General features: G+C 32.8%; 1 long non-coding RNA gene across 1 annotated transcript; it reads right to left on the bottom strand.

Moving 5' to 3' along the window:
* Nucleotides 1-10,155: 10,155 nt before the first annotated feature.
* LOC143591904 (uncharacterized) lies at nt 10,156-11,346 on the bottom strand. The gene is made up of 5 exons (XR_013145803.1): nt 11,292-11,346; nt 11,154-11,204; nt 10,941-11,070; nt 10,377-10,448; nt 10,156-10,296 (listed from the first exon to the last, which is right to left on the bottom strand). It is a non-coding gene; the product is annotated as an uncharacterized LOC143591904 (long non-coding RNA).
* Nucleotides 11,347-27,314: the final 15,968 nt, after the last annotated feature.

Genomic DNA, 27,314 nt, shown 5'->3' with positions numbered 1-27,314 from the left:
CTCGAATGTGATTCTCTACTTCAACGTACTCATCCGTATTCCAGAATTTTCTAACAATGCTCAGATAGACTTTGGGCCGAGCAGTTATAGCAAAGTGTATCACCGAACGTCGTAAGAATGCGAGCATATTCCCAAATAACGCTTCGTCAGCAACATTTGGATCAACATAAGCACAAATGTTGTGTTTCTTGTCAAAAGGCAGCAGTGACACTTCTTCTTGTTCTTGTTGTTGTTCTTGTTGAGCAACAGGTGGATCTTGATCCATTTGATCAACCATAATACTGAATAATGTCAACTATCAGTAATATGAAAATTTATAAACACTATTTATTTTATATAATTTAAATTTTTATGAATCTATCAAAAAACTCTATATTAAATTTTAGATTTCGTGTATGTAATCGATGTGTCGATGCGGTTAGGTCCTTGGAATGATTTTTTTATCATAATTTACATTATTAAAATAATTAAATTTGAAATGTCATTCGTTAAGGACACAGTCTGATTCGTTATAAGATTGTAACGAATCAACTGATTCGCTGTCAAGTAAATAAATAACGAATTAAGAATTAGCGAAATACTATTAAAAGATAATGAATTAATCTGTAGTTCGTTATAAATAACGAATTAATCTCTAATTTGTTATAATTTACAACTAATTCGTTATAATTTAACGAATACACATCTGATTCGTTAATAAAATGATTCGCTATTCTAATTCGTATGATTTACTTAACGAATTGGACACGAATGATTTCCAATTCGCTAAGTATAACAAATGGTCAAAATATGACTTAATCTTTGACTATCTTGGTCAAGGTCAAAATTGACAAGAACACAGAGAGTCAAACTTGCAAATCCAAAATCGATTACTCCATAATTATCGACGGGTAGCCAAACAAACAACTATACAAGTCTCGGAAACCTATTGCGAAGCAAATGATATCGATTTGAGGTTCTAAAACATGAAATAAGTTAAGGCATTTAAAGATTTGAATAAGGCATAAAAACCCGAAAATAACAATCAATCATTAACCCGACAATCAACAATCAAACTATGATTAAAGATCACCAAGGGTCTCGGAAATCCATTCCGATTGCAATGATATCAAAATACAATAAGTTAACAAGGTATTAATCAGATAATGAAAGTTTTCATAAACCTTAAAACTCCTATAACAAAATCTTCGTAATTAACATATTAAATATGTGCCATTTTTTACGAAAATCACAAAGATGTGATCGTCTATACCTTATGAACACAGTGGTATAGTCAAAAGTCTGAAATTCGAAGATCGAAAAATATTGGAATTTTTACAGCGTAACAATGTAAAGTGGGAAGAAGAGTGAATAGTATAGGATTCCCAAGGTAACGAATCAGCCGATTCGTTTGAAATTTGAATTAAAGAATCAGCCGATTCGTTAAAGTTAATTTAATACGTGGCATGACGAATTAGATTTAATTCGTGTCTAATTCGTTAGTTTATGCTTAAAGAATTGAAGCCATTCGTTATAGAGTGCGGAAGCGAATTAGGATAACGAATTAGAAAATAGTTCGTTAAAATGACATAATTCGTTAACCATAACTTAACGAAATACCATTTATTTAATTTGAAATGAATAAATTAATCAAATAAATGAATTAATTAAATAGAGAATTAAATAAATAAATACTAAAAAAATTAATAAATATTCAATTAAATTAAAGAATTATTGAGATCCCATATCTCAATCATCAAATAACTTAAAACCGTTTCAAGTTTTGAAACCCTTAAATTAACATAAATAATGTTAGAGCAGACGGCTGCTCTCATTGCATCGATTAAGATAAAATAAGATATTTAAATAATATGTAAATTATAAAAACAAAATCTTTTTGATATTTTGAGATTTTTAACATAAAACTAAATATTTACTCGAAAATACCCGAAAAATAAAATGTAAAACAAGAAAATCTTTTTGCGGTTTTGAATGATTTTTCAAAAGCAGTACATAATTTTGGGTTTTTGACGAGTTTGAGCAGAGAATCATATTGACCAAATTTCTCTTCCATCACAGCTTTATATTTTATCGATATTGTGACTGCATTAAGTCGGTCATTGGTATTGTTGTCCACTTAAATCTAATAACAAACTTTCAAGTATTTTTGTGATATGATTAATGGTTCAATTAATGCACAGAATATCAGAAACTATCAGCCTCTAGTCTCGGTTCAAGCTTAATTTGGTTTTTTCCATATCACCCCAACTTGACTTAAACCATTATACTGTTGATCAAAATTTGAATTTTATAAAGATTTATGAGCAATGCATTGATTTTCTGTTACTATGATTGAATATGCACGAGTCCATCTGTCGGCTTAAATTGTATCCCCTGGGGTCCGTTTCTTAATGGTATTAAGACGCGCCCAAAGGAGGAACAGTGTATGACTAACAACGGATTTTGATCAAGTCAGTAATTTGGATTTGTACGAAGTACAGCAATTATCAAGTTTAATGACTTTGGGTTTGCTCTAAAAGCGAGTGAAATATTCATGCATATGAATACACGGATGTATAAGCTGCATAAAGACTCACAGTGTCTAGAACCTTAAAGCTTGTTATTTGCTTTATTTTATTTTTGGGTGATCAAACAAGTATAAGGCATGAGTATGATAGGTTATTACATTTCTGCTGTCCTCACCGAGACTTTTTTAGAGACTAACACCTCTTTCAATTTGGAGTTTCTTTATGTTTATATCACATACTTTACTCTACTTGTTTGTTTTAAGACCTACCAATGCACCAATGCAATTAAGAATATAGTCTTTTAAGCTTATTTCTTGCTGGATTTGGAGTCAAAAATAGTCAATGTACTATCATTTTCTCTTTTTTGCTTCAAAAACTCAAAATTTTGAGGAGCATAAAACAAAATAAAGATAAATTTAATCGCCCCAGTTAACTTAAGTCTATAAATAAATGGCTATCATATCCATTCACAAGTAAATAATAGGACCAAAACATGCAAGCATGCTTCACAAACTTAAATAACCGACATAATTTTCAGCGAGAAAATAAAGTAAAAACGCATAGCGAACGCCCCAACTACCTTCCGAACAATCTTCAAGAGTTCAAAGCAGCTTCAACTCCAATGGACACAAAAGAAAAGATGATAGCTGCTGAAAAGGGGGAGCATGTGGATGAACATGAATATAGAGCCAAAATTGGATCCCTGATGTACCTAACTGCTACAAGACCTGACATTATGTATGTTGTGTGTGTCTGTGTAAGATTCCAATCAAGTCCAAAAGTCTCCCACATGAATGTTGTCAAAAGAATTTTTTGAAGGAAAGACCGGACTTAGGGATTTGGTATCCAAATAACCAATCTTTTGACCTTACTGCCTACACAGACAGTGACTATGATGGCTGCAACATGAGCAGGAAGTCAACCTCAGGTGGATGTCAATTTCTGGGAGATAGGCTGGTGTCATGGCAATGCAAGAAGCAGACCACTGTGTCCATATCAACTTCAGAAGCTGAATAAATTGCTGCATCTGCTTGCTGTGCCCAAGATCTCTGGATTCAGAACCAAATGCTGGACTATGGTTTGAATTTTCTGAACACTCCTATTCTTATTAATAATACTGCTGCATATTTTACTCTTAAAAATCTAGTTCAACATTCAAAGACTAAGCATATTGAAATCAGAAATCACTTCATCAGAGATTGTAATGAAAAAGGTTTGATTCAAATGCAAAGAGATGATACAAGTGACAACTTGGATGACCTATTCACCAAGCCACTTGACAGAACCAGATTCAACTTTATTTTGAAAGCTCTAGGGATGATCAACCTAGATGAGGTCTGATTGAGGATGTGTGCTTAGTGTGTGTCTCTAGATGATAATTGATTATTTTTGTTTAAGGTCACACACATTGAATGCTGGTTGAATATGTTTTCATATGTTAATTGGTTTGTGTTAACTGATGTGTGTTTATGAGACTATCTGTGCAACTTATGTATCATTGATGCATATGTTTGTTTGTCAGTTAATTGTGTTTTTTTTTATATTATGATAAGTTGTTTGAATTGTCTAAACTGATTAAATGCTTGTCTGATATCTTGATTGAATGTTGATTATGTGTGTTATCTGATCATGTGATATTATTAGTTTAGGCTAGACAATGAATGTTAGTAATGTCTGCTTGTTTTGATGATGTTAACAATGACTAAGATTTGAATATGTTACAACTGTTTGTATCAAAATGTGTCTTTATGTCAAAATTAAAGTTTTCAAATGAATTTTGCATAATCACAAAGTTTTTGATCAACATGAGCAAGTTGTTAATGGTGTAAAGATATGATAATACTATTCAGTTTAAGCTTTATAGAAGCTGAAAAGAAGGATTTTACAATGAAAAGTCTCAAGTAGTTATTTTTGCTGGAAACTATGTCATTTGCCCAGTTGGAAGGACATACGCATATGTATGTTTGGTCCTATAATCTGCATTGATTTAAAGGATAGCCATTAACCAGAGAACTGAAAGCGTTTGGGGCAATTATAACTTGTTTTCTATTCCTTCACATAAAACAATGTTAATAACTCTTTTCTGAAAGGACATATGTTTACATGTATGTTTGGTCCTGTTAATCACTTGAATATGTATTTCGGGCAAGGTTTGATGCTTTATAACCTTTCCAGGCACACTTCGATGTTTTTATCTAAGTTTGTCATCTTTAGGTATGATTTGATGATTTGAAGTTTTTCGGGTAAACTAAACCTTTTAGCTTAGTTCCCAGGCATACCTGATATTTGATTAGGATTAACGAGCAAGCTTTGGAAATTTTAGACTATAGCACACTTATGTGTTTTTATGTTTAATTTCATTCCGAGCATGTTATGTGTGATTATGATTTCTTTTAAATTACAAGTGTTTCCAGGTAGACTTTGTCTTCCAGACATACTTTATATTCCGGGTACACTATTGTTCCCTCAATATACTTAGTAATTTCAAATTTGACTTTCCGGGTACACTGTTTGCTAGATATATTTTCGGGCACACTTTGTACTCAAGGAAGGTTATTTGGGTATACTATGCATACGAAGATTGTTCGGGCACACTATACATTAGGAAGGTTACTCGGGCACACTATGCATCAAAGTATGCTTAATTGAATGTGTTTCTTCCATTGATAGGGTTTATGCTAGATTGAGTTATTTAATTTATATTTGAGAAATTTATATGAGTATCTTAATTGATTCACAGCAAGGATGCTTATTTGATATTTCATACTTGATTATTTATCTTGTGATTTAGTTCTTAAGAAATCTGGTATTTCGGATATGGCGGACAATGATCAACCAAAGTATCCCTTTGAACAGAAACACAATATGTGTGCCATGTTACAGATTACTCTTGACAATGAAGAGGTGGTGATGATGATAATGTGGTTTTTAAGATCAAATGTTCGTTTTGCCTTCACCGAGTGCCCAGTCATTTATAAAAATCATTCACTGGATTTCTGGCGCTCAGCAAGACTGTATGATGACGTTAATGGTCGAAGGATTGAAGCTACAGTGGCAAGAAAAAAATTTGAATCACGGAACAAATGATCAGAAGATGCTTGCAATTACATGATGACGACCACAATAATATCAACTTCAATACTGATCACCTGCTAAGGATTTTTGAACAGACTATGGGATACCAGGGGACAGTACATGATGGGCAATTTCAGAAGGGAATGTTCCCTTTGATATACAGATTTCTAATTCACCATGTGGTTCAAGGATTTGCTCCGAGGAAAGGCTCATGGACTCTAATGAGTCGGGATTTAGCAAACGCCACAGTTGCAATCATTTATGACCTACCATTCAATTTCTCCAAGATGATTTTTGAAGGAATGGTAGCAAATCTGAAAAAGGCTGAGAATGATAGGTTTCTGCAATATCCCAGGTTTTTGCAGATAATCTTTAACTGGGAGTTGCATGATTTACCCACCATTGGCATTACTCATATTTTGAAAAATCCCAACACATTCAACCGAATTAAAAATCCGGGAAGTGCCAATAGATTTAATCCAAACATTCCATTTGAGATTTTGCCATGGTTATTGGACCATGACTTGAATATTATGCCAGTTCCTGAACTGAGCTCAGAGGAGGATGAGGAGGTTGATGAGTTGGAAGATGAATATGATGATGATGATGATGATGATGATGATGAAGGAGGGGATGGAGGAGCCATGATTGTTGATGCACTGGATCAGATGGAGAACCCACCTATACCATCACCACTATAATCACCACTACCCATAGACCAACCTATACCATCACCACCACAGTCACCACTACCCATTGACCAACCTATACCATCACCACCTTAATCACCACATATGTCACCACAACCACATGATCAAACCATCCAATCCCCAACCCAAACCTTAACCCAAAGCCAACCTGAAACTTCAACACAGACATCCCCACCACCACTAACATATTTACACCTACACCACCCCATACCCAAACCCCACCTAAATCATCTACCCCACCCACATTTACCATCAACCTAATAATCAATCAAACCACTACTCAAGACCAATCAGAACCTAACCCTTTCTCTACCTCACCACAATTAACAATTGACCCCTACTGCTGAAAACCTTTTATTTCAAAGAAACCTTGATCTAATGTTGGAAAATGCTAAGCTAAGGGAGAGAAATGAGGAGGTGAGTAAGGAGAATGTGTTGCTATTGGACAAGTTGGCCCGGGCTATGATGAAAATTCAATCCCTGGAGCAGGAGGTTGAGAAGACCTCAGCTGCCCCAAAATAGGGGGAGAATATAATTGTGCCAACTGATGCTATTGTTAATGTTGAGGATGTAGTGATGGAGGATGCAGGAGTGAAGGTTGATGGGTTGACAAGTATTCTGAATGCCTATGATTATGAGGAAGAGATTAATGAAAGAAGGATGGAGGATGATGAGTATGAAGCTGATAAATCTGATGTAGGAGAAGAAAATTATAATGTAAATGACGAAATAATGAATGTTGCTTGGAGTGAAGAGGAGGATAATGTAGATGTGACAGTGGATGAAATTGAAAATACAATTGATGAAGATGATGTGATCACTAATGTGTTAACAGAAACTCAAACTTATGAAATTAATGAGGGAAATACTGCTATTGAGGAGCCTATTACTGAAACTGACCAACCTGAAAGCTCCAAGAGGGTAGGGTTTGATCCAGAATTAGAAGCACTTGAAAAAGAGATTTATGATTTTGAACAATCTGATGTTGAATAAGATGAACAAAGGAGAGTGGAAAAAGGTAAGGCAAAGGTGTTTGAAGAAGAGCCTGTTAAGGCAAATCCTGAGAAAGACATTTTGTTAAAAGAAAATGAAGAAGCTGCGCTAATGCAAGGAGAAAGTTTGAGAATGTAGTAAGAAAGATAAGGGATAGGGAAACACTAGCCCAAACCCTGACTCCTGAGGAGATAGCAGTACAGGAAGAATTGATCAGTCAAGCCAATGTTGCAAAAATGATAAATGAAGAAGAGGCAGATGATCAAGATGTTATTGAAGCTTTGATAAAATTGAAAAAGGGTTGAGGAAGCAGACAACTCTTTAGCACTGGTGGTTAGCATGTTTCAACCTCAAAGTCAACCACAAAAAGAATCATCTGAAACTGCTAAGCCAACCAATGTGAATTCAGAGATGATTGTTGAAGAAGAGATTGGTGAATCTATTGCCTCTATGGCTGCAAAGAAATGGGCTCAACAGATTGAAGATGATATTAGACAGAACCCAGATGAATGGGAGTGTGTGGATGATCCCAACTATGGAAAGAAATACTAAAGAAAAAGGGACAAACGAGAATCATTTAAACCATCTGAAAGAGATGAGTCTGCCAAGAAAGGGAGATGGATGATTAGAATAAATATTTTGTAGAGACCCCTGATGATGAGGCAAGTCCAATAAGGGCAATACCTTTGCAAACTTTAAAGCCTGATGAATATGTGCAAGGAGTGCCCAATGTACCAATCCCTGAAGAGCCAACTCCTGATGAACCAAAAATAGATGCAGTTAATGAAACAACTGAGGAGGAGGATGACTCTGATGAAACTGATAATGACAATGATGATGATCAGGGAAAGGGTACTAAAACTGCTGATGTTATGTCCCCACCAGTTACAGTGATTGATAAACAGAGGGCAAACATTGAGCAAAGTCTTTTGGATGCTAAAAGGAAAAATCCTTTGATTGTGAAGCTGAGAAGCTATGGCATAAGCTTTTAGAGATTAGCTGATTTGAATGATGATGAACTGGAGAAAAGATTGAACAAAGAGAGACACACAATTGAGCAGTTGATACAACAAAAGAACAGGGATGCCCAGAAATAAAGAGATTATTTGATAACTCATGGGTATTCTGACAAAGATTTATCTCATTTCAAGATTGATAAGTTGAGAGAAGCCTATGAAAGAAAAAGGGAAGAGATAAAAGAAAAATTTGTTAAAGAAATTGAAGAGGCTGAAAAACTTGAAGCTTTGAAAGAAAAATTTGGAGGAAAATGTGGCTACTTGTTGGAGAAAGGGATGAAACCTGAAATGGTTGAAGGGTTAGATAAAGCCTCAGTTGATACAATTTTCAACAACATGAAAAGAAAAGAAAAACTTAAAAGGATACAACCTGAACCATCTGTTGAACAGTCAAGAAAAACTCAGGCTGAACAAAAATCTCCTAAGAAGAAAAGAAAGATAATGACTTTAAGGAAGAAACAAAAGCAGGAAGTTGAAAAAAAAAATCAAAGGAAGCAACTGCTGTTGAAACCCCAACCCCAGAGGAATTAAATCCTGAACCAGAAGATGAACCTATAATCCCTTAGGAAAATGAAGAAATGATTAAGATATTAAGGGGTATAATGATAAACCAGAGGGGAATGGATGAAGCCATTTTTGATGCCTTAGAAAAGGAGAACTTGAAAGAACTTTTCTACATACAAAAGGCTGAATGGGAAAAAGTTCTGATGGAGGGTGAGAACCCTAGAAGCTTTGTTGATAGAAGGTTTGTACCCACAGGATTGTCAAACAATCCTAGGATAGAGAAAATGATGATTATTCTCAATAAAGAAGCAGGACAAAATACTCCAAGTAAAGCATGGAGTTGATGAGACCATTTAAGAACAAGGTTGCTAGTTGGATTATGTCGGGCAAAGTCTGATATAATCAAGAAGATTGAAGTCTGCTTGGTGAGTATTTTCCATACGAAAATACTCCAAGTAAAGCATGCTCTGAAAACTGTTCCCGGGCACACTTCAAGGTTACAAAGTCTAACAAGGTAGGTAGAGCACAAAGTCTACTCAGAGAAGTTTACTTCTACAAAGCCTACCCGGAAGACTTATTTTACACTTAGCATATCTTTGAATATGTAATTTGAATATGTACGTTATATTTAGGGTTTCTAGAAGGAATGACAGAAAGGAGGTGTTAGGCCTATAAAAGGAATAATTATGGCACGCCTCCCAAGAAACGGCTGAATACGATATTGAGAGAATATTTGTCAAGTGACAGCCGTTCTTAAAATTGTACGGACAAACTTTCCCATCAAGAAACCCTAGATAGATTATCATTTGTATGATTTGATATTATATAAATGGAAATCTTTTGAGTGAATCTTGTGTGGGTTAGTTATCTTTGATTAACTGTTCAGCAACTAAATTGTTTGTTATTGATTTTGCCTTTATCAAACGGTTTTCTTTCTAAATATAGCAATCCGTCATTAACTCTCTTGTCAACACTTTATTGTGTGAGTTATGACCTAATTTGTTAACGAACTACCTACAATCGGGGACCTGACAGAATTAAAAAGTTAGGTTCAGACAGTATTTTAGTCACTACCTTTGATAATTTTAGTCAAACAACAAGTTATCGTTCAGGTTTGACAGAATACAGTCAAATCTGGAGATTTTGAGTGAAGGGCAAGTTGTCATTTATCTTTTTATGATTGCTAAGAAACAACTAGAACACAACTCGTTGCCGATGCTTGTTAAAGCAAACCTGAAGTTGTATATTAGTTATTTAAACACTTGAAATAAAATGATAAAGTAACACTTAAAAACGTACATTCGCCATCGGGTTCAGATACTAGAATGTACCGGTTTGTTGTTCCATATATAATAACTAAAAACGATTATAAAAACATTAATACGTATATTAAAAAATATATGTGTGTATACAAAGTGGTATATAAACAACTTTCTGAAAACTAACCGTGATTTGATTTGACACTTCATGTTGTTAATTGCCTTCATCAACCTAAAGTAACAAACAAACTGTCATAATGTTAACAAATCAAATTATATTAACAAAAAATATATGAGTAAACGGGTTGCTACCGATTAATAAAACGAGCTACTCGTGATGTTCTCATCGTGAAATTGTGGTGAGGCACTACTCACTTCATCAATCTAAAATAAAAACAAATTGTTATAATATGAACAAATCAAACTAATTAAAAAATACATATTGGAGTATATGGATCGACTTTTTATGAACATAAACTTGAAGTATTCGCAGAGTCATCGCCATGTATTTTTGGCGAAGTGCGCGACACGAGTCCACTCTCGGGGCACTCGGTGACTTGCTCGGTGCCCCTTTGTTCGCAAGCTATAATTTAAAAAGAAATTATGGTAGTAAATATTGATATACTAGAGTATATTTTAACATATAAACAAAAATATACCCTTAAGCGCTTCTCTTGCTACTGAACGCTTTGATGAACCAAATGCTCAACCATTTCAACTTCACTCATTTTAGTTACATTGAAGAGTTTAAGATCTTTATATGAATCAACGAGAATATCCATGGAAACCTTGACACAACCTAATCCAACAAAGTACTCGTGCAAAACACTTTAAATCGAGACCACCTTCAATTTTTTAATTCTTAGACCCAAATACATAAATAATGAAATTGACAAACAAAAGATTACTGTGGTTTAACAATTAACAAAAAGAATTGAAGATGTGACTTACCGTGCACGAGCTTCTAGCGGATAATTAGGGTGATTTAAGATGCAACCGCATAAACCTAAGACAAGTTGTATGATGGAAAAAGTTAATATATAACTTATAAAAGAGTTATGTTAGAAATAGTATAAAAAAGATGCATACCTTATCAGCTTTGCAAAGAGCAGCACATTGTGCCTCTGCTTCAGATGAAGCCTGCATAAATACACTTACGATACATAAATAAATTTAAGTTAGACGTTTGACTTAACTTATACTTATTTTTCTGTTTGACAATGTTACCTCGATTACAGGCACTCCCATAAGCCTGAGAAGCTTTTTACAATCCTCATTATGCGTCTAGTCACCTGGAACACAAATTACAATATAAACTAACTAATGAACTTCTTTAACTTCACATCATGTTGCACCTTTCTCATAACTAGTTACTTACCTTAACTGTACGTTTACTAAATTTCTCGATGTCTTCCTTATTGCTAGACTACAATAACACCAAAAACAATATGTGAAACGAAATTAACTGAAAACTTAAAGCACTGTCAACAAGAAAAAAATAGTTATCTTACCTTTATAGCCTCGTCTAAGCCAGCTGTCGTGTCTTCTATCCTCGAGTAATTGTATCATAACTCTTAAAACCCATTAAACATTTACACCAAAACCATTACCATATTTAAATATAAACCATGCACAATAATAAAATTACCGTTTTGCAAGCTCTTGTTTCTTCAAATCCGGTGGCGCCCCATAAAAAACATACCTATAAAGATAAACCAAAACCACTTACAAATTCAAAAACTTTTCATTTCACATAACAACATCAAGTCGATACACAAACCGCACTTATACCGGCTTCAATCCGGACTCCAGAAGCCTAATCGTCCGATTAAACATCCCTTGCAAATGACTATCATATACATAACCAAAACATAAAGTCAAACCCCAATGCATTGACTTCAATCTGGCAGCGTCGAGTTATTGAGTTAGGGTTTGCAATTAGGGGGCTTGTCCGTCGTGGGTGAAATCGCTGGAGATGGAATTTAGAGAGTTGATTTAGGGGTTTGCAATTATGTTGGCGGTGAATAGATGAGATGGAGTGAATGTATAATATTTTGGATTTTTGGGAATACAGCCACACTTTCTTGTTTATTTTCATTTGATAATATTGTCATGTGTACAACATTTTTATTATGTGGTATACGAAATAATATATGATTAAACTTTCAACGGAATATTAGTTTTTACACTTTTAGTAATTACTTGTATGAACCCCTAACAACATAAATATAAAATACTTGAATTTAGTGAAGCTCGAGATTCAGTTTGTTCGAATCTATTTTATTAGGAACGAGCTCGGATCGTTAGATATTAACGAGACTTGACATAAATCCCATTGGGCATTGGTGTCATCATGTAATATGTGGTGTGCCTAATGTTGTTGTAATTTCTTGGTTCAATATTGACCGAAAATATCATCCAAACGGTTGTGTTCCTTCTTGTTAACGACATTAAATACACAAAGAACATGTCGTTTACCTTGCAAGACAATGTGGTATCTTCGTTTTTTGGGGTCCTTGACAAAAATAAAACCTGTCTGACGTGTTTTACCATAACGAATGGTTAAGATCTCTAACCATCGGTTGCAAGGTCGGTAACTATAAAACTATAACTATCAACTTGAACACTTGTACGATTATTCACCCACTTACATTTGAACAAAGGAATAGTGAAATCATTATCGTCTAATTCCTAGGTTTCTTATTATTGTAACTCCACTATTATTCACGACGCTTTTTTTATCTTGATCACATAGTGTAAAATATATAGTTGTTAACGTTGTACCCTTGAGAAGATCTAACTCTACAATCTAGACTATGTCATAACCTTTTCACAGTTTCATTAACATTACTTTCCGTTATCTTCTTTTTCATCCACTTCAATAACTCTTTGTGTTGAGTGTTTATGTACCATATATTGTTCTCTCCCCGGTATGTTAACATTAACATCTCCATGTGTTCATCAACATATGGAGCAAGTGTAACATCTTCAAACTTTCGGTATGAGGGACTATTCAGCCATTTAGCCAAACTTAAAGTGAAGGTTTAATCTACAAATAAGCAAAAGATAATGAGACAGATCGTCTCACTTATTAGACGATCTGTATCAACCAAGGCTTATCCGTTAAAGATATTTGTTGAGGCGGACCGTATCATACGCCTACTATTTGTGACGGCCTCGTCTCAATGCAAACTTATCCGCAAAGTCGTGATTAGATGGACCATCTAATCATGTGGCGGCCCATCTCAAATTTTAGTCAGCAAAAGATTTGACACTAAGGCTAAAAACGTGTCACTCGTGTGTGGGTGCATGTCTAGAAGCCTTGGGTTATATGAAGGGCCTTCATGCATGCTCGTATTCATACCAAACATCATTTTATCGTCCCATATCAAATATATTGTTCCTAACTTGTTATTAGAGCCATTTTGGAACACCAACATTGTCGATGCCCTCAATAGTGGTTAATGGCGTGCTAAAATCAACTAGTGACCGACTTCAAACAAATGCGCCTACATTTTATTGGTACCATTATAATATTTAGTTTTGACATTTGGAACAAGGATGACAAATTGACGACTTCCTTTCTTGACACGATTTGCTTTGGAGCCTTAAGAAAACTTTGAATACCCATCGCATAAATTTGGGATGAACACAAAACTTGTACATCCAATCAACATGCTCCATCTGAAAATTAAAATATGCTTTATGTAAACCAGTGCTCTAAGTTGGTGGTCCTAACTCACATTTAAAATATAATATCTCACATGTATACATTTTAACGAGTTAACTATATAAGAAACAAATCAGCAATATTTTCGCTTAACTACCCAACTATGCGTATAAAACCCAAAATCAATAGAGTAGGAGAAAAAGTTATTGGATTATTTTTTCAAATAGTAAACTTTAAAATGTATACACATCCTAATATGTTAGAATATTTAAAAAACGGTCTCAAGGGGTATTCTTTTAAAGACTATCTTAATGTATTTGCTAGAGAAATATATTTGTACACACATACACACGCACGCGCGCGCGCACACACACATATATATACATATATATATATAAACAACAATCAATGCAAGAAAATTAAAAAATTTATAACTTTGATTTGCTTTATATTAAGCTTGCTAGATTATGAATATTATATCCGGTGGAAATCCATTCATAATTATATCATGTTCTCAAGTATATAGCCTTTGCAAGACAAAAAAAAAAGAGAAATTATAATATATAGAACCGCACCTTTTGCTAATCAATTTAAAAAAAAATAATAGTGTTACAAATGACCGCACCTTAAGGTAAACATTTGATTTAAAATTTAAAACTTTCCAAAAGGTGCATTTATATTCATCAACCGCACCTCTTGTTTTTTCCCGTTGCATCTTTTGCCCATATTTGTACTAGTGATATATGTATGTATGTATGTATAAATTATAAATTAGTAAAATGCAAATGTCATATTTATATAATAATTGATACTTTTACACAAATTATGAGACATTAAACCGTTATTTTAATTCAAATATAAAAACATATAAAGACTAACAAAGATAAATAAAAAGTTAAAACATCTTTATAGATTATAACATTAGAAAAAAAACACATATTAGTTAAAACTTAATTATCTAACTAAATCAACATCCAAAATGTCACGTCTCACACAAAATAACTGAAATACAACAAAAATAAACATTATGTAATTCAACACATATATATCAGAAAAAAATTATAAGATATAAACAGTTGTTTCCAAATTTACAAAGTAAATTGATTAGATGTTTAAACTTTTAAACTTAACATATTTAAATAAAGTCAGCTATTATAAAATTAAAGATTTTAAAATTTTAAAATGAATTATAATATAATTTTGTGTGTGTATTGATTGGTAGACATAAATGCTCTTTAAATAAATTTATTATTGCTTAACTAATATTATACCAAATTTGGGAAAGTAGGAAACCAGTTTATGATTTTAATAATTAAAAACTTTATTTATAATTAAAAGTCAACACAATAATTCTGATTGTGGAAAATAAGAAAATTAAATTTAAAATTATGAATCAATTAATAAAATTAAAAAAAATTTAAATACTAAATAAATGATTATGTTAAATATAAGTAAACTAATATTTTAATTATTATAATCAGTTAGGTTCCTATCCATATATAATAAGATTTTTAAAATTTGAATTGATAGGTCAACAAAATAAATATTGTTTGAAAGAAATAAAAAAACTAAATTCAAAATATGATAAAAAGACTATAATTTATAAAAACCGTAATAAAGAAATGTACAATTTATTATAAAGAAATTTTTATTTTAAATTTTGTTTTAGAGACATTAAATAACTTTATAGTTAGATATATTAATATGAAGTTGTTTAGTTAGTCGACTAACCAAAAATTATGGAAATGTTTTTTATTTTTGAAATATTAAAATGAGGGGTTATTTTAGACATTAGTTTTAACATTTAAACATGATTCAAAAAATGGTTAATGGTCAAATATAAGACTATGGAAAGCTTTAAAAGTATGTTGCTAATTGGTCAAATTCCGTATTTAATCAGGTTTAAATATGTTATCAATATTAATCGTATTATATTTTTAGTAACACAAAAATTAAAAGAATTATAATGAGAACGTTAATTTGAATTTCGAATACAAGATTGAAATTAATATTCAGTATTTTAGCCAATAGCCTATGGTTTTTTATATTTTACCATAAATTCACAAATTTTTTCGGTCAAAATAAAGTTTCATATAAAGTTAGTTGATAAATGGTAAAAGTCCATGTTTATACTTGTTTAAATATTGTTTAAATATGTTATCAATATTAAGCGTATATTAAGCAACAACCCATTAAAAATTAAGTAACACTTTAACGAAAAGACGGAATTATAAATTTTGTCATTTAAACATAGTCAATTTATGGTTTGGGTCCTTTAGAAAGTTTACTTTCACTTATTGTCCTTTAAATGACAAATTGTCTCATTTTTTGTCATTTATACTAACAACCATCCAAAAACTCAGTTAAATATGGTCATGTGTTAGACACATGAGGGCATTAAAGTCATTTTACTTTTTAATTAGAAAAAATCTAGTAAATTTATCATCTTGTTTACACCTTTTTTTCTCCCAAACCTTAACCTCCAGCCACCCACTAAAAGTTCATGAGACGGATTGAAATCACATTACGATGTAACGAAACTGATTCAACTCTTTAATGTATCAAGCGAAAATTGATACAAGATGAAAATACGATAATATCTCGTTTATTAATCAATCACGTGATTACAAAAGATATGAAAGTTAACACTTATGAGACTTAATGGATCGACATATAAAACAATAAAAGTAAATGAACCAAAAGCCTAACTAACTAACCAACTCACACCCTATTTATAGACATTAGCAGCAACACTTCAGTGTATAAGTTCAATAACATCATCCGTATATGTTATACCAGCGTATCTCTCTATATAATAAACCCATGGATTTTTCATCAACTTTTGAAATTACTTTTCACTATAATCCTTCAAATTGCCACGTGGCATGCTCAGCATTTTAATTGGCCATTTCCTAAATTTACCAGTTCTCTTTTTCAAAACCTTTCAAAACCATAGTCCGCACTTCAGCAGTTTAGCATTTAAACTTGATTATGCTGATAATCCGTTCGTTTTGAAATCGATCCCTATTCAACTATAAAGATATCCTCAAAAGGATTTCCTTCACCTTCGGACCAATCTTTATTAATCATCAGTCACGAGTGGTAAGTTCCGATGTCTGTTTTTTTTGTATCGTTTATACCTAGGGTTACCGATTAGATCTAATTTTTGTGTTAATTGTTAGCACTCTCATGTTATTTTTGTAGAGATTGTTGTTGATTTCGTTTATGCTTGAAATTGATCCTAATCTGATGTCGATTTTAGTGCAATCCAATTCAGTCGTCGTATGTTTTGATTAATATTGTTTATTTCTATATTGGATTATACATGTTCAATTATACTGATTCAAGTTACATATTCCCTAAGATGATCACATCTCATCACTTTGTTATTGTTGTTGGTGATTTTTAATTTGTGTAAAAAGAATAAAGCATGATGTAACTAAATCACTCATATTGATTAGGGTCTAGAGTTCTTCGGCTTTGTTATGATTCATACGTGCATTTGTTGTGTGAAATTGAAGGTTCTTATTATTTTCTTTTGAAGCAGGGTAATTCAATAACTTTTAGATATGATATGAATAATTGTTCGCATTGGTTTGTTGGGTGTTAAGGAAATAGGTAGGTTGGGTCACCGAGTTTATTTTATATTGATTAAATATTTTTTTATTTTCTTTACAACCAGTTATTTCGGCTAACCGATTCAGTTATTAACTTAATTAATTGGTTTTATATGTTAGGTTTAAATAATCCTTTTGTATTTGATATGAATACTTACTCTTCATGATGGAAATGATCCACTGATTCAACGGTCACAAACTGATGCCTTTAAATTAGTGGCTGTTACCAAAGAATACATGTCAGGAGATGGGTCAAGCTTGCATTACGGGTCGACTACTTCATGTGTCAGTTTGGTTGGAATTGAAAATGCAGCCCACTTTGAGTGACCAGAGCCCACATAAGCCCATTAACAGATTTCTATCCATGCATGCAGTTTAATTTTAAGTATCTTATTTTATTTTTTAATTTATGTTTATCATTTTTTTTAGTTATCTCCCCACTGGAAAGCTAAATTAAACCATTGCTATCTCAAGGTTGGCATCTTGAGAGGTGAACTTTGGATCCTTATTCGTGATAGGTGGTGTGACTGTATCCTATTACGGATTCGGCTTGCTCATCGGATTCAACGCGGGTGGTGTGTCTATAACCTGGGTTATCCGTTGGAATCATTATCGTTTGAATTTTCAATCACTCGTTAGTCGTTCGAAGCCGGGTACCATCACCCAGGTACAACTACAAACATTGTATATAAAGACATATTTTAAGAATTGTAATTTATATATTTATTTAAATGTGTATATTTGTTTTTATTTATGAACACATCATGTATCTTAATATATATATTATTTGATTATATTTTTTATCAACCCCGTATAGTACACGGGTTCTAACCTAGTAACATATAAAGGTGTAAGTCCAAGTTACCAATTTATATGCGGCTATATGTCAACGTATATGTCCATGCACATATGTGGCAACCAGTATTAACAAACAATAGCCGCATAAGCATGACATCATCAGCCTGTATGTCCCATTCATTATCAATTAGTACGCGGAAACCTGAAGCTGTTTTTATCCATACAAATCAACATACTCGTCCACTTCATTCATGCATGCAATATCAGCGTATATGGTCATCATTTAATACCATGAAGCCGCATAAGTCAATTATGTCAATCAAGATGTGTTAAACCGTATCCGTATAAGTCCACATGCAACAAGCGAATAACCAAGTGTCCATCAGCCGTATGCATCGATGTTTATACGCATAGACAACGGTAATTCTATAAGTTCAAACATGCTTCTAAGACTTATATGGTTAATATTAACCAAGTATTCGTTCTTTGTAAAACCCGTTCGCTACCACTACAATCAAACCGACTGCAAGATGAAAGCTAAAGCCGTTCGTGTATCAACACCCACCGGTAATGGAAATCGGCCACCACAGAAAACAAAACCACGGGCCACCACTAACAATTAAGCTACCACCACCGCTGTGACTTCCGGTGACCATCATCGTCATATGCACAAACCACTACCGCAACTCACAGCGGTCGCGGCTGCCACTACCGTAACCACAGCTGTTGCCACCACACTCCGCCAACACCACCATCTTCGCCACAGCTCTCCCCCAACCACCTAAAACCCTAGCTTTCATAAAAAAAAAACGACCATCGTCATCAAAATCCAACCACGATCTTTGTTGTCAGATCATTGGGGTAGAGATGTTGACCTTAGCGTGTTGAATTGAAGCCGCCATCGCGCCTGTGTCACTTCCCGCCTCAGATCCATTCCCCAGTTCATTCCCTGAGAAACCACCGGTCACCATCTCACTCCACCGGTATGTAAAGAATCAACCATATGATTTATGGATGCTATTCGATTAAATGGAATTTGGGCAAAAGAGGGATGAACTGAGATTAGGTTAAGGGGTTAGTAATTAAAGGGTTTTTTTTTTTGGGTTGGTGGCGTGATGATGCGTCGGTGTGTGATTCTAATGGTGTGGTGGTGATTTAGCAAAAGAAAGAAGAAATAGAGGATGAAGTTACATATAGAAAGAGAGATTGAAAATGTTTTTTTTTTAAGTTAATTATTATATAAATTTTTTGTCCTTTTTTAAATTTAAGGATACATTAGAATTACATTTATGCTCATCACATGTCTAGCAGATGTCACACTTAACTGAGTTTTTGGTTGATCGTTAGTGTAAAGGACAAAAAACGAGACAATTTATCATTTAAAAGACAATAAGTAAAAGTAAACTTTTTTAAGGACCCAAACCATAAATTGACTATGTTTAAATGACAAAATTTGTAATTTTGTCTAAAATAATTATAATGACTATCTTAATTTGAAATTTAAATAAGAATTTCAAATAATTAATTTGTAACTTAAAAGTGAATTCTATAATAAACCTAGAAAGTAAATTATGTAAAAAAAATAAAAAAGAAGCATTTAGACACATGCTAACAATTGATAGAAATTTTCTATTGTTAACAGTCAAAACAAAGTTTTAACATATAAAAAACCATTAATTTACATGAATTGTGTAAGTTATATAAATAAATAGTAACTAAGACACATTTGCCATGACCAATAGAAACTCATTCATATAATAAAGCTATTTTCTAGTAAATATTCCTTTCAAAGAATTAGCTAATCTACCAAGTTAGAACACCGGAAGCTAAAATGAATAAAATTCAAATAACGTTATATAATATTTTTATAATATATGTGCTAACTTAATAAAAGTAAACGCATATTTTGGTTTCGTACGAATTACCAATTGATATAACCGGAATATTGAAGAGATAATTCCGATAACCACCTACATCAACCATATTTAAGAGAATAATTATAATCATCACCTAAATTAGCAATTCATTGTTTGGAAGAATGAGCAGATACAGAAACTTCAACATGTCTATTTAACATTGGATTTTGATGTAGAACCTAAATAGATTATACGAACATCAAATTAAGCAATGGTGGAAAAAATTTATTAAAAGCTCAAAAAGAAGGAAAAGATATAATACTTTAACCGTTAATCGAACATTGAAAAATAATCAGTTATACATGAGAACCAAACATTAGCGTAGAAGAAATATTATACCGGTAATAGAGAGATAACAGTAAGAAGAATTGCCTAAACCGCAAGAAAGAGAGAAAAAGAGAGAGAGAGAGAGAGAAGAGAGAGAAAGATGAAAATAGAAATGTTTATTAGGGTTTATAATGTAAAGGTTTATATAACTAGTTTTTAATGTTAAAGTTTAAATATTTATTGGTTGATTAAAATTAAAATCGGTTACCCAATTTTGTGAAATGACAATTATTATGGTCAATTATTATATTAAAATTAAATTGTGAACATGTGAAAATTAGATACATGGAAAGTTGATGACATGGAATCCTATATGGAAAAGCTAGGTGAATGACATGTGTACACGTTGTGTTGTTTTAATAGATTAGTAAGATAAGATACTAATGATTATTTTAAGCAGGGCCGGCCCGGAAGGTGCGAGCTGCACCTTCGGCCGTGGCATATAATTTTTGGGAGCCAAAACTTTTATATATGTATATACCTTTTTCAGTAAGGGATCCCGAGTTAATTGGCATCGTCCATTGGTCGATTCGGTCGTTAACTTTTATGTATAAAACTCACCGTAAAATACATCACCGGAAAACTTTAGTTGGAAAGGGATTCAAGTTTTGAAGCTGGTGACTCATGTTTGAGGAAATAACAAAATGACCCTTGATCTTTATTTCATATTTATTATCATATTCAATCGTTTTAGTTTTGCTTTAGTTATACTTCATCCTTAACTTAATAACTTTTATTTCAACAACATAAGTTTTAGCTGGAAAGGAAATCGAGTTTTGAATCTGGTGACTCAAGTTTGAGAGAATGACAGAATGACCCTTGACTTTTATTTCATAATTTATTAATATATTCACTCCTTTTAGGTTTTCTTTAGTTATACTTCATCCTTAACTTAATAATTTTTATTTCAACAACATAAGTTCAAAAAATTAAAATAACTATATTAATTCTCATAAATTTTGTATTAATAAATCTTATAAGCATTCAATTTTAGGCTTACAAAAATTGGGTTATTAGGTTAATACTATATAGTTTTTATGTTTATATTGTTATAACATTAATTGTTATATATAAAAATTACTTTGTATATTTCGATATTTGTTAAGGCTTGCGGGCCTTTTTATTTCGGCTCGGCCGATGTATTAAAAATCTTAGAGACGACCCTGATTTTAAGTTAAATTAATACCAAAAAATTTAGAATCATAAAAATAGATCTTTACTAGTTGCAAGATCTTTTATGGGTTATATCGGTTACATTACAATTATAGAGTAATGAGTTTTTAAATATAACAACATAAAGCTTGCTCGATAAAGTTTTCTGTATACAAAGATTGCTAAGAAATGTTTATTTTTCAAAGCTTGCTAGGTAATTTCCATTTGCAAAGCTTGCTCGTTCCAGAATTGTTAACATATTTAAAGTAATTTAAAATAGCACTAAGAAGATAAGATGAAGGAAGCTTACACGAATATACAAGATTGCTCGAGAAATAAATTACAAGACAAATAATCAAGTATAAAACATTAAATAGGCAACCTTGCTAGGAATCAATAGAAAATCCTCAAATAATATGTAGGGATATTTCTAAATGTCAACCTTGCTCGAATATCTGAATATCACCAACCTTACCCGAAAAACTTATAAATTAACAAATATTCATTCAAGTACACTTTAATACAAATGTGTGCCCGAAAATAAGTCAATGGTGCAAAGTGTGCTAGAGAAGACTTATTTATCCTCTTATATAAAAGTATGCTCTAAACACAAAGTATAACTGGAAAGTAAAGTTTGCTGAGAAATTTTCTAAAGTTTACAAGTATTCTAGGAAAACACTTGGAATGAACCAACATTTAACAAGTGTGCTCTAAGCATAAAGTTTGCTCGGTAAACAAAGTTTACTAGTAATTCCGTGTAATTTCAGAAAATAACACAAAAAACTATCAAGTATGCTAGACAAATACAAATTTCAAATAAACTACAAAGCTTACTCGAAATAGACATGTAAAGCATAATCAGATTTATATCACATAATCAATAAGTGTGCTAGACAAACCTAACTTTCTAAAAATCTACGTTTACTCGAAAGCAGTAATTTATCAAAGTCTACCCGATAATACATGAATAAATCATTTAAGTTCAAATAATCATCAAGTTTTCTCGAATATCTTAGTCATTCAACTAAAACAACAAAGTTTGCTAGAATAGTTCAAAAATATCAAAGATTGATAGAAATCACATATTCAAACATATTCAAATGTAAAGCTTGATCGAATGAGTCAAACATCCTATAAAACAACTAAGTTTGCTAGAATAGTTTAAAAACATCAAAGCTAGCTAAAATTAACATATTCAATCATCAAGCTTGCTAGAATGACCTAAACATCCTATAAAACAACTAAGTTTGCTAGAAAGTTCAGAAATCATCAAAGCTTGCTAGAATCAACACATTCAAACCTTTTCAAGGTTAAAATGCAACTCTTTTTGTCTTAAACCATTTTCACACAATTTTATCATTAAAATTCAATGTTTAAGAGCAAATGGTGGATTAAGTGATCAAATTTCAGTTATAACTCCCTTACATATCCTTTTGAAAAGATCTCAACATGGGATCACATTGGTTAAGTTACCTCTCAATACTTCATTCTCAGCATTATTGTGACATATCAGACAGGTTAACAGCAGGTCTAGACTTATCATGATTTTCATTGCTTATTGGTGATATGATTTAAGGTTCAATTATATTGCATAATTCAAAAATGGATAACACTGACTGTGCTATGATGCCTCATATTTCTTATCAAAACTTATTTGGCTTTCCCCATATCACCCCAATTTGAATTCAACCCTATGATATTTGGTCAAAATCTTTCTATGACAGAACAGTTAAATTGATTTAATTTTTTCATTTCAAAACTTCAAACGTATTGAGGTTGAACGTTGGACTTACATGCCACGTAAGTCGGACTTCCAGGCCTTTCATTCAGAATGTTTAAAGGACTTACAGTATTGCCTCCACCCATGTAGTTCTAGTATTAACCCTCATGTTTGCATTTTCATAGAATTTGTGAACATCTCAAATTTTGGTTGATAAAAATAAACATTGTCAAGATTTGTTCTTTGTCATAAGTATAAAATGAATCATTTTGAAGACCAAATACCAACAGGCTCGTGTATGACTGGGTAGTCACTTTTCTGCCTATCATCTAGAGAGATTTATCTTGAAACATGCATAGAAAGCAATGTATCTCCATATTAAGATTAGCGTTTTCATTATGTTTATATCACCTCAGATTTTAACATCATGGGAAGCAACCATACATATTCATGACTGTACTAATTATCTTTTTAGCTTATAAATTCATATGATCATCATAAATAACCAATGGACTATCATTTCCAAAAAGGTTGGATCAATTTTCATTTAAACCTTTTTAAGCTTTTTCAAAGCTTGAACTGAATAATCTTATCATATCTCAACACCATTTCAACTTGCTTTGTTTTTGTCAAAAATGTTTTGAGTAAACGTTTCTTGAAAACTTTTCATTTGAGCATGCAATTTTGACACAAACACATACTTTGACACAAACAGTAAGTAACATAATAAAAAATAGTCATAACATGAAAGACACAATCAAAACAAGCAGACTCCACACAGATTATGCAAAGTATATCTTATCCTAATCACATTATCATATCAGATTATTCACATAATCAAACTTCACAAAAATCAAAAAAATCAGATAAGCAAACACATTTATCTAATCAAATCTTATTTAATCAAGCTTATCCTGATATCACACACATTCACTAATTTTAAGCAACTTAAGCATCTTAAACACATAAGTCACACATATAATCATTAAAAAAGCACAAATCAGTTAAACATGCACATAATCACACTTTCACTCTCAAGACCATTAAAGATAATCAATTATCACAAAGAGCACAAATCATTAATCAGACCTCATCAGAGTTGATCATACCCAATTCTTTCAAGAGAAAGTTGAATTTGGTTCTATCTAGTGGCTTGGTGAATATGTCAGCCAAATTGTCAATAGTGTTAACTCTTTTCATTTCAATAAAACATTTCTCACTACAATCTCTAATGAAATGATGTCTGATTTCAATACGCTTGGTCTTAGAGTGTTGGAATGGATTTCTCACAATAAACAATGCAGAAGTATTATCAATGAAAATAGGGGTGTTCATGAAATTGAAACCATAATCCTGCAATAGGTTCTGTATCCATAGAACTTGTGCACAACAGACAGATGCAGCAATATACTCAGCTTCAACAGTTGAGATGGACAATGTAGTTTGCTTCTTGCACTGCCAAGACACTAGTCTGTCACTCAGAAATTGACATCCACCAGATATTGACTTTCTACTCATGTTACAGCCATCAGAATGACTGTCAGTATAAGCAATTAGATCAAAGGAATTGTACTTTGGATACCATATCCCTAGATAAGGTTTTCCTTTAAAGTATCTAAAGATCATCTTGACAGCAGTCATGTGAGAGACCTTTGGAGATGATTGGAATCATGCACATACACATACAACAAACATAATATCTGGTCTAGAATTAGTCAGATACATCAGTGGATCAATCTTTGCTCTATACTCATGCTCATCTACAGGCCCCCCTTTTCATCTGCAATCATCTTTTCATGAGTGTCCATTGAAGTTGAAGCCGTCTTGAGATCTTGACACTTGAACTTGTTCAGAATGTCATGCACATACTTTAACTGGAAAATGAATATGCCATCCTTCTTTTGCTGAACTTGCAGACCTAGAAAGAAATTCATTTCACCCATGGAGCTCATGCAATATTTAGATTTCATGACTTCTTCAAATTCAATGCACATTTGTTCATTGGTAGATCTAAAGATGATGTCATCTACATAAACTTTTAGAAGGAGTAAATCTCTTCCTTTCCTTTTGTAGAACAGGGTCTTGTCAATGGCTCCCCTCTGAAAACCATTAGCAAGAAGGTGGTTTGATAACTCATCATACCAAGCCCTTGGAGCTTGATGTAATCCATACAAAGCGTTGTTTAACTTGTATACTCTTTTAGGATAATCAGGGTCCTCAAAACCTGGTGGTTGAGCCACATACACCTCCTGTTCAATCTTTCCATTAAGAAAGTCAGATTTAACATCCAATTGAAACACTTTAATATTCTTAGAAGCAGGATAGGGTAGAAAAATTCTGATGGCTTATAGCCTTGCTACTGGTGCAAAGACTTCCTCAAAGTCAATTCCTTCCTCCTGTACGCAGCCTAATGCAACTAGTATGGCCTTATTCTTTATAACAATACCTCTTTCATCCCTCTTGTTCATGAAAACCCACTTGGTACCAATAGCATACTTTCCTCTTGGCTTATCTACAAGTTCCCACACTTACAGATCCCTGAATTATGCCAACTTCTCTTGCATTGCTTCTACCCAGCTATTGTCTTTTTAAAGCTTGAACAATGTTTTTGGGTTCAACTTGGGATAGAAAGCAGGAGTACAAACAAATTTTTGCAGATTCAGATGCACTTCTGGTTACTCTTTCATTGATGTCCCCAATGATGTTCTCAGATGGATGATTTATTTCAACATATGAAGTTTTCACAATATGATCAGTAAACACATTTGAGTCAAGGTTTGTATCACTGACATTAGGTTCAATAATGATCAAATCTGCTGTTGCATCATGAAATTTAGGAGCTTCTTCAGTAGTATGTTATGAAGAAGATGCAACATTATTTCCAATTTTCAAATTTTGAAAAAAAGTTTCAAATCTTGCTTCTCTGTTTGCTTGTTCTTGACTCTGTTCTTGTTGGTTGCTAGGATCTTCCTTATTCAATGCATGATCATCTTGAACTTCTTGATTGTCTTAATAATATGTTCTTGATCTTGATCTTGAGCTTATTCAGATTCGGCATTTGAGGACTGATTTTCATTGAATATCACATCAGAGGACTCAATCACACTCAAATGGTCTTTAACATAGACTCTATAAGCTTTTGAGTGTGTTAAATATCCAACAAAGAAACAATCCAAGGATTTTGATCGAAACTTGTTGAGGTAGTCCTTGGTATTCAAACGTAAGCACTTGCAACCAAAAGGTTTAAGAAACTTGATGTAAGGCTTCCTTTTAAACAAGATTTCATAAGGAGTCTTATCATGTCTTTCGTTGAGAAGTACCCTGTTCTGAACATAGCAGGCTGTATTGATGGCTTCTGCCCAAAAATAACAGGTAGAAAAGCATCTGCTAACATGGTTCTTACAGCTTCAATGAGTGTTCTATTTCTCCTCTATATAACTTCAATTTTGTTAGGAGTTCTGGGAGCATTGAATTGTTGTGGTATTCCTTTTGAATTGCAAAACTCATCCATTACCCCATTTTTGAACTCAGTTCCATTGTCACTTCTCATAACCTTCACCTTTACATCCAACTGATTCTCAATCCTTGTTACACAACTTTTGATAAGATCAGCAGCCTCATCTTTGGTATTAAAGAAATAAACCCATGTGTATCTTGAAAAGTCATCAATTATCACGAAGCAATACCTCTTCTTTCCTATACCAGGAACACTCACATGACCAAAAAGCTCCATATGAAGCAATTCCAGTATGTTGTCAATTGTATTTATAAGTTTTGCTTTGTGTGAGGATTTATGTTGTTTACCTTTTTGACATGAAATGCATTTGTCATCTAGCCTGAACTCCCTTGTAGGTAAACCAATTACATGTTCACCCTTAACAAATTTGTTCATGTTCTTTAGATTAACATGACAAAGCTTTCTTTGCCACAATTTGATTTCATTTTCAGTGGCTTTTGAAACAAAACAGGTTCCATCCTAGAAACTTCATCCTTCATCTTCAATTCATACAGGTTGCAATTCCTAGGAGCCATCATCATGATCATATCTGG

The sequence above is a fragment of the Bidens hawaiensis genome, unplaced genomic scaffold (assembly GCF_021521415.1).
Source record: "Bidens hawaiensis isolate Kalapana, Puna unplaced genomic scaffold, B.hawaiensis_p1.1 tig00040149_1, whole genome shotgun sequence".
In the NCBI taxonomy this organism is placed as follows: Eukaryota; Viridiplantae; Streptophyta; class Magnoliopsida; order Asterales; family Asteraceae; genus Bidens; species Bidens hawaiensis.
This window is presented reverse-complemented; position numbering and strand designations above follow the sequence as displayed.